This window comes from Rhinoraja longicauda, chromosome 16 (assembly GCF_053455715.1).
Source record: "Rhinoraja longicauda isolate Sanriku21f chromosome 16, sRhiLon1.1, whole genome shotgun sequence".
In the NCBI taxonomy this organism is placed as follows: Eukaryota; Metazoa; Chordata; class Chondrichthyes; order Rajiformes; family Arhynchobatidae; genus Rhinoraja; species Rhinoraja longicauda.
In genome coordinates, this window is record NC_135968.1 from 49,247,515 (window position 1) to 49,257,130 (window position 9,616).

The following is a 9,616-nucleotide window of genomic DNA, read 5'->3' on the forward strand; positions in this document are numbered from 1 at the left end:
TAATTATTATGCCTGATAATGTAAACTTGAATCTTTCCTTTGTCAATAATATCATCTCTTGAAATCCCATTAATGATCCTGGTTCCACATGCTGCCATTTCCCAATTCCCATCTTTCCAAACGAAACATAAATTCCACACTTACACAACCAAACTCCATTTATTCACAAAATGCTGGAGTAACTCAGCAGGTTGGACAGCATCTCGGGAGAGAAGGAATGGGTAACGTTTCGGGTTGAGACCCTTCTTTTGGGTCAAGACCCAAATTCCATTTGATTGATGTGCTTGAGGCGTTATTATTTTTAAAAGTAGAATAATTTTTAAAAAGCTTTAAATGAAGCGCAAGATAATTTTTGAAAATTTCACACTCATAAGTAAAGCCTTCATTCAAAGATGCTATCAGAATATAATTAGTGAAATACACACATCACCAAACCTATCGTCAGATCAGATGAAATTGGTGCATATTATAAGCATCCTTGTGGTCCTCAAAGGTGTAATTCTGAAAGAGCACGCAGATATTCTTCATTCTCATGATCAATCTCCAAGGCCTTTTCAAAGTATTCAATAGCTTTGGACTTGTTCCCATCCAGCTGATATGTTAACCCTCTGACACCAAGAGCTTTGCTGTCACGTGGAGCATAGTAAAGTTTTTTATCTGCCCACTTCTCCAATTTTTCTTTACACCGTCTCCGTTCTATTGAATCATATTCAATCTTCACTCCTTTCAGAAATAGGCTGATGGCGCTTGATTCCGATCGTTTCTGGTACAGTTCAAATGACCCAGCCTTTAAACATATCTGCTGTATGTTTTCTGGACGGATGTCCTCCAATTTCACCAGATCATTGTAGATCTCCTCTGCCTCAGAATACTCTTCATTTTTTTCGCAAATATCTGCGTAATCCAGCTTTGGTCGAACAGCATTCCTCGGACGGCACTCAGTGGCTTTCCAAAAATGATATTTACATTGACCGATCAACTCAGCTCGCTGCCCACAATTTCTATTACCAGGTTTGTTCAGTTTAATACTATAACATATTCCAATTTGGTGGTGTGAGAAGCACGAGTGTGGAGTTAATTCTAACGCTTGCTTCAATAGATTGATTGCTTTCTCCACTGCTCCATCTTCTCTGTAAAATTTTGCCGCGTAGCGAAGCACATATGGACCCTCACTGGCCTTCTGCAATGCTTGTTCAACTAATGTCTTTGCTTCTTCCTTTTTACCGAGTCCTTTCAATTTTAAGGCCAGCAGCACCATGGCCATTGCATCATCTGGATCCAGCTCCAATACACGTCGCAGATACTTCACTGACTTACTCCATTCATGACTCTCTGGCGTTCCAGAAAATGATTCCAGACGAAACAGAGCTGTTGCTTTGCCCATGATCCACTCCGTGTTATTGGGATCTTCCCCCAGAGCTTTCTCAAAACATTCCAGAGCCTCCTCATAGTATGAAGCTCCAGAACTCAACAATGACCATCCCTTCTCCCCATACACTTCAGGTATCATTGCTGTATAGCGAGGGCCATCAGTGAGTGGTTTACAGATCATCTCCAGCTTGTCGAGGTAGGACTGGGCCTCGGTCAGTTGTCCCATGTGGTAATGCACCCAGGCACAATTTCCACAGGTGATGATGCTGTTTCTTTCAAATGCATCTTTGTGGTTCTCCCTCAGAATCCTGTCAGCTTCCTTTAAGTTTTGAAGAGCTTCCTCACAGTTGCCTTGCAGGCAGTTTACGAAAGCGAGTTGGTTGTAGGATGTGGCTTGATATTTATCTGCAAAGATTGTGGCATCGTTTAATCGGTACACCATATCGTCCAAGTCAAGGGTCTCCTTCTGTGGGCCCCACGTGAAGTGACACTCAAGCTGATCGAGCTTCTCTTTCAACAAATCTCTCATTCTGCTGCTGCAAGAGAATAAAATTCATCAAATTCCATGTCAGGCAAGTCTGTCTCCCAATCTCACAAATAGTCAGCAGACCAGACAAGCTGCATTTGGTTATTTTGTCATTGACCTGAAGCAGTCTCCAGGCAAGACTCTGGGATGGTGTGTTGCCTCCCTGATGCTAGAGTCAATGATGATTGGGAGAGAACTGGATATTCTGAGAGGGAAGTCTCCAGAGATCCTTGTCCATATTGGTGCCAATGACATATTTAGGAAGGGAGATCAGGTCCTGCAATTTTGGGAGTTGGGTAGTAGGTTAAATGTAGGACCTCCAGGTTGCCAATGGAATGTTGGCCTTCGTAACAAGAGGAGTTGAGTATAGGAGCAAAGAGGTCCTTCTACATTTGTACCGGGCCCTGGTGAGACCGCACCTGGAGTACTGTGTGCAGTTTTGGTCTCCAAATTTGAGGAAGGATATTCTTGCTATGGAGGGCGTGCAGCGTAGGTTCACTAGGTTAATTCCCGGAATGGCGGGGCTGTCGTATGTTGAAAGGCTGGAGCGATTGGGCTTGTATACACTGGAATTTAGAAGGATGGGGGGGGATCTTATTGAAACATATAAGATAATTAGGGGATTGGACACATTAGAGGCAGATAACATGTTCCCAATGTTGGGGGAGTCCAGAACAAGGGGCCACAGTTTAAGAATAAGGGGTAGGCCATTTAGAACGGAGATGAGGAAGAACTTTTTCAGTCAGAGGGTGGTGAAGGTGTGGAATTCTCTGCCTCAGAAGGCAGTGGAGGCCAGTTCGTTGGATGCTTTCAAGAGAGAGCTGGATAGAGCTCTTAAGGATAGCGGAGTGAGGGGGTATGGGGAGAAGGCAGGAACGGGGTACTGATTGAGAGTGATCAGCCATGATTGCATTGAATGGCGGTGCTGGCTCGAAGGGCTGAATGGCCTACTCCTGCACCTATTGTCTATTGTCTATTGTTAAGGATCCCCCTCTCGCCTCATAGCCATGCCGCCGAGTGTTGGGCATTTCTATCCTGTCTACACCATCTATGTTGTCATCTCAGAATTGCTACCCATGCCTCGTGCTAATGAGGCAAGAAATGGTAAGAGAGTATAGGAGCAAAAAGGTCCTTCTGCAGTTGTACAGGGCCCTAGTGAGACTGCACCTGGAGTACTGTGTGCAGTTTTGGTCTCCAAATTTGAGTAAGGATATTCTTGCTATTGAGGGCGTGCAGTGTAGGTTTACTAGGTTAATTCCCGGAATGGCGGGACTATCATATGTTGAAAGACTGGAGCGACTAGGCTTGTATACACTGGAATTTAGAAGGATGAGAGGAGATCTTATCGAAACGTATAAGATTATTAAGGGGTTGGACACGTTGGAGGCAGGAAACATGTTCCCAATGTTGGCGGAGTCCAGAACAAGGGGCCACAGTTTAAGAATAAGGGGTAGGCTATTTAGAACTGAGATGAGGAAAAACTTTTTCAGTCAGAGAGTTGTGAATCTGTGGAATTCTCTGTCTCAGAAGGCAGTGGAGGCCAATTCTCTGAATGCATTCAAGAGAGAGCTAGATAGAGCTCTTAAGGATAGCGGAGTCAGGGGGTATGGGGAGAAGGCAGGAACGGGGTACTGATTGAGAATGATCAGCCATGACCACATTGAATGGCGGTGCTGGCTCGAAGGGCCGAATGGCCTCCTCCTGCACCTATTGTGTATTGTCTATTGTCTATTATTGCTATTCTGTTCATCTCATTACAGGAAGGATGTTGAGGCTTTGCAGAGGGTGCAGAAGGGGTTTACATGCATGTTGCCATGATTGGAGGGGATTAGCTGCAGAGTTTGGACAACATTGGATATTTCTCTGGAATGCAGGAGGCTGAGGGCCGACTCCATACAAGTTTATCAAATTATTAGACCAAGTGGACCAGTTGGGCCCATTCCGTGTAGAGGGGGGACAGGGAAGGGGAGAGGGTGTCACTGAGTGAGGCCTGGACCCAAAGCCTCTCCAGTATTGTAGTACCCTCAACCCCCCAACTCAATCCCCCTTATCCCCCCCTCCTCCCCCCACTGACCCACTCCATCCCCCCAACCCACCCCCACTTACCCCTCCCCTGCCCCACCCCCACTTGCCCCTCCCCCACTTGCCCCTCCCCTACCCCCACTCCCCCTGGCCCTGCTTCTACCCCCATTTCCCCCTCCCCACCCCTATTCCCCCCTCTCCCTCCCCTCACCCCCACACGCCCACACCTCCCTCCCCTCCCCCTACCCCCACTCTCCCTGCCCGCACCGCACTCCCCCACCCCCAATCTTCCCTCCTCCCCACCCCCACTTTCTCCACCCCCACTCATCCCTTCTCCCCCACCCCCACTCTTCTCTTCTCTCCACCCCCACCCTGCCCTCCTCGCCACCCCCACTCTCCCCCCACCCCCACTCTCCCCTTCTCTCCACCCCACCTTGCCCTCCTCCCCACCCCCACTCTCCCCCCACCCCCACTCCCTCCGCTCCCCACCTCCTCCCCCCACTCTCTCCTCCCCACCCTCTTTCCCCACCCACCCCCACTCCCTCCTCCCCCACCCACTCCCCAAATCTCCCCTCTTCCTCACCCCCTCTCCCCTGCCCCGCACTGTTCCTCTTCCCCCCCACCCCCACTCTCTTACCCCAACCCCACCCACTCCTGCCCCCCACACCCACTGTCCCCCTTCCCCGCACCCCTACTCTCCCCCCACCCCCACTCTCTCCTCCCCCTCCCCCACTCGCCCTCCTACCCCCCCCCCCCCCGCGGGCCCAGCAACGTCGCTTAAAGCTCCTCCGTGCGAGGGTGGAGAGGAAAGAGGAGAGGATGGCACTGAGCGCGGGCACTGCCGTCAGTCGGGCGGGTGCGGCCCCTCTTGGAGCGGGAGAGGCGACTACACCTCCCGGCGGTCAGCGCGGCCCGATCTGTGGAATGTCAAGCGCGAGGCATGCTGGGACGGGCGGCGGTGCAATGGGGGGGGATTAGTTAAAGTTCCGGGGGGTGGGGGGGAGCGCATTAGTTAAAGGTCCGACGGCGGGGGGGGGGGGTTGTGAGCCCATCTCACAGGTGCACGGGTGCCATTGTGACGTCACACGCTGAAGACCTTCAAGAAATGGGTTAGAAAGTTAATTTTTTAACTTTAAAATCTCTTTAGCTTTTAAAATGTAGCTTCAATTTGAATGAGAGTTGTTACATAATATGCCCAGGATAATGGTGAGTAACGTGGGCCAAACATTGTGGTGCTATGGTGTACCGTTGTGGCTGTGCGAACCACAAACGGTGGACACAAACACACAAACAAACACAGAGTTTCAGTAATATACTAGACCAAATGGGCCCGTTCCTCGTAGAGGCGGTACAGGGAAGGGGAGAGGGTGTGACCGAGGAGCCCTGGATCCAAAGCCTCTCCTGTATTGGTGTAGCACCCTCAACCCCCCCCCCACTCAATCCCCCTTATCTCCACCTCCTCCCCCCACTGACCCACTCCATCACCCCTACCACCCCCACTTGCCCCTCCCCTGCCCCAACCCCCATTTGCCCCTCCCCCACTTGCCCCTCCCCCACTTGCCCCTCCCCTGCCCCAACCCCCATTTCCCCCTCCCCACCCCTATTTCCCCCTCTCCTCGCCCCCACTCGCTCCCACCTCCCTCCCCTCCCTGTACCTCCACTCTCCCTGCCCACACACTAATCTCCCCCCACCCCCACCCTGCCCTCCTCCCCACACGCACTCTCCCCTACTATCCTCCCCCACTCCCACTCTCTACTCCCCCCACCCTCTTCCCCCCACCCCCCCAACTGTCTCCTCCCCACCCCCCCCTTTCACCCCACCCCCAGACTCTCCTTCCCCCCACCCCCTCCCCCCTTCCCCAACCCCACTCTCCCCTGCCCCGCACTCTCCCCCTTCCCCCCCACCCACACTCTCTGACCCCGACCCCCAACCCCCTCACCCCCACCCTCCCCTGCCCCCTACACCCACTGTCCCTCTTCCCCCACCTCTCCTCCCCCCACTCCCACTCCCCCAACTCCCTTCCCCCTACCCCCACTCTCTCCTCCCCCACAGTCTGAAGAAGGGTCTCGGCCCGAAACGTCACCCATTGCCTCTCTCCTGGAAGCTGCCTGACCTGCTGAGTTACTCCAGCATTTTGTGATACCTTCGATATGTACCAGCATAGTCAATATAGCCAATTTATTTGTCACATACACATAAATGTGCAGTGAAATGAAAAATTATCCGCAGTTCAACAATAAGACCAATAAGAATAATCAATAAAAATGCAATAACACATACAATCATAACCAGCACCAAACAAAAGAAACATCCATCACAGTGAGTCTCCTCCAGTCACCACCTCACTGTGATGGAAGGCCAGAATATCTTTTCTCTTCCCCTGCCGTCTTCTCCCGCGCCTTGCTGTTGGAGTTGCCACGTCGGGGCGGTCGTGGTGGTCGTGGCTCCCGACATTGAAGCCCCCGCCGGGCAGAGAAAATCCAGGCCGCGCCGGATGGTGTAAGGTCCGCACGTCTGTAGTTATTTTCCTAAACTACCGTGCCGGTCGACGTTACCATTCTGAGCTGTTCAAATTAATTTCAAATTGATCCACTAATTTTCAGTAGACCATATCCTCAATAATAATCTGCAGGTGAGTGAGTACCAGACACAATAGGGTGGCACGGTAGCGCAGCGGTAGAGTTGCTGCTTTACAGCGAATGCAGCGCCGGAGACTCAGGTTCCATCCTGACTACGGGTGCTGCACTGTAAGGAGTTTGTACGTTCTCCCCGTGACCTGCGTGGGTTTTCTCCGAGATCTTCGGTTTCCTCCCACACTCCAAAGACGTGCAGGTATGTAGGTTAATTGGCTGGGTAAAATGTAAAAATTGTCCCTAGTGGGTGTAGGATAGTGTTAATGTGCGGGGATCGCTGGGCGGCACGGACTTGGAGGGCCGAAAAGGCCTGTTTCCGGCTGTATATATATATGAAATATGATATGATAATAGTCCTTACCTCATTATGCTGCTTGGATGGAAAACAATTTATACTCCTTTCTCAGCTCGAGTAGTACTTTCTCAGGTTGAATCAATCTCAAAGTGTTCTGAATGTTGTGCCTGACTGTTCCTTTATAGTGTCACTTATTTCCTGATTGGGAACAGAAACTGAAACTCAGAGGTGTAATGACAATGCTGAATAATTAAAGGGAAAATTGCGAAACCACACAAATACCTTTATAAACAACACTTCATCAAAGGTTCAATGTAATTGTTGTTCTGAGCATTGAGGGTCTAAAGACCTGGAAGGGCTCCTTGCTTTTGCAGATGAGCTGGTGGTCTTTGGTTTGAAATCTACATCTTCAGCCTAAGCCTGGGCCTGGAGAGGGTTCCTGTGATGTGGAGACATCCTGCCTGGTTCCTGTACCAAAGAGGACATGTCCCAGCTCCTCCAATGACTACAGACCGGCGGCATTGACTTCACACATCTCCGTCCCTGGAGAGCCTGGTGCTCACTCCTGGTTAAACCCTACCTGCACCCCCTGCAGTTCACTCACCAAACACAGATGGGCCATTATCCACCTGCTCCATCGTTCCTCTGTTCACCTGGATAAGCCGGGAAGCAATGTGAGAGTCATGTTTTTATACTTCTTTGTGAGTCATGTTTTTTAACTTCTCCAGTGCTTTAAACACCGTCCGGTATGTAAAACATACAAGGAATTTGAATTGCCATACAGTCATAGCAAAAAAGCAACAAGACACACAACTACATAAAAAATTACCATAAGCATCTACCACAGTGCACTGTGATGGAAGGCAATAACGTGTCCCTTTCTTTCCTCCTTTTCTCCCGCGTTGGGGCAGTTGCACCATCCGTAGTTGGGGCGCTCGAAGCTCCCGCGTCGGGGCAGTTGAAGCTCCCACGTTGGGCGGTTGAAGTTCCCGTGTCGGGGTGACTGAAGCTCCTGCGATCGGTCGAAGACAGAAGCTCCCGCGATAGCGGCGGTCGAAGCTCTTGTGGTAGGAGCTCCCGAAGTCGATCTCTAACCAAGGGTCCACTAGCTCCACGATGTTGTCCGCAGGCCCCCACAGTTGGCACACCCAAAGTCGACCCGCAGCAAAGGGACTGCCAGCTCCACGATGTGAGGCCGCAGTGTGGACAGAGGTACGATACGGAAAAAGTCGCATCTCCATTGAGGAATGAGATATATTTTGAAGACCCTACCTACCTGCGACTCGCCTTCAAGGAACCATGCACCTGCACTCCTGGATCCCTCTCCTCCACAACACTCCCCAGAGCCCGACCATTCACTGTGTAGGTCCTGCCCATGTTAGACTTCCCAAAATGCTTTTTCCAGCTGATCTTCCTTTCCCCTCAAATATGAGGACCTTACTTCTGACTGAGAGTCAGGAGAGAGGGAGATTACAGAGATATGGTTGGGTAACGTATGAAAATGAGACATCAAAGGGGATGCAATTCAAGGAAAATGAAGAATGTATAAGATGGGGGAAGGTGACAACGAAGCATACAAAGTGTAAGAAAATAACTGCAGGTACAAACCGAAGGTATTTATTCACAAAATGCTGGAGTAACTCAGCAGGTCAGGCAGCATCTCAGGAGAGAAGGAATGGGCGATGTTTCGGGTCGAGACCCTTCTTCAGACTGATGTCAGGGGGGGCGGGACAAAGGAAGGATATAGGTGGAGACCGGAAGACTGAGGGAGAACTGGGAAGGGGGAGGGGAAGAGAGGAGCAGAGGAACTATCTAAAGTTAGAGAAGTCAATGTTCATACCGCTGGGCTGCAAGCTGCCCAAGCGAAATATGTGGATGTTCCTCCAATTTCCGGTGGGCCTCACTATGGCACTGGAGGAGGCCCATGACAGAAAGGTCAGACTGGGAGTGGGAGGGGGAGTTGAAGTGCTCAGCCACCGGGAGAGCAGATTGGTTAAGGCGGACTGAGCGGAGGTGTTGAGCGAAACGATCGCCGAGCCTGCGCTTGGTTTCGCCGATGTAAATAAGTTGACATCTGGAGCAGTGGATGCAATAGATGAGGTTGGAGGAGGTGCAGGTTAATCTCTGTCTCACCTGGAAAGACTGTTTGGGTCCTTGGATGGAGTTGAGGGGGGAGGTAAAGGGACAGGTGTTGCATCTCGTGCGGTTGCAGGGGAAAGTGCCCGGGGTTGGGGTGGTTTGGGTAGGAAGGGACGAGTGGACCAGGGAGTTACGGAGGGAACGGTCTCTGCGGAACTCAGAGAGGGGAGGGGATGGGAAGATATGGCCAGTGGTGGGGTCCCATTGTAGGTGACGGAAATGTTGGCGGATGATTTGTTGGATACGCTGGCTGGTGGGGTGGAAGGTGAGAACGAGGGGGATTCTGTCCTTGTTACGAGTGGGGGGAGGGGGAGCAAGAGCAGAGCTGCGGGATGTAGAAGAGACTCTAGTGAGCGCCTCATCTATAATGGAAGAGGGGAAGCCCCGTTTCCTGAAGAATGAGGACATCTCTGATGCACTAGTGTGAAACACCTCATCCCGGGCGCAGATGCGGCGTAGACGGAGGAATTGGGAGTAGGGGATAGACTTTTTGCAGGAGACAGGTTGGGAAGAAGTGTAGTCCAGATAGCTGTGCGAGTCAGTGTGTTTATAGTAGATGTCAGTCACTAGTCTGTCTCCTGTGATGGAGATGGTGAGGTCCAGAAACGGGAGGGAGATGTCGGAGATAG

At 51.2% G+C, this 9,616-nt stretch overlaps 1 pseudogene; it reads right to left on the reverse strand.

The window, feature by feature from the left end:
- Positions 1 to 386: 386 nt before the first annotated feature.
- On the reverse strand, positions 387 to 1,900 carry LOC144601002 (antiviral innate immune response effector IFIT1 pseudogene; annotated as a pseudogene).
- Positions 1,901 to 9,616: the final 7,716 nt, after the last annotated feature.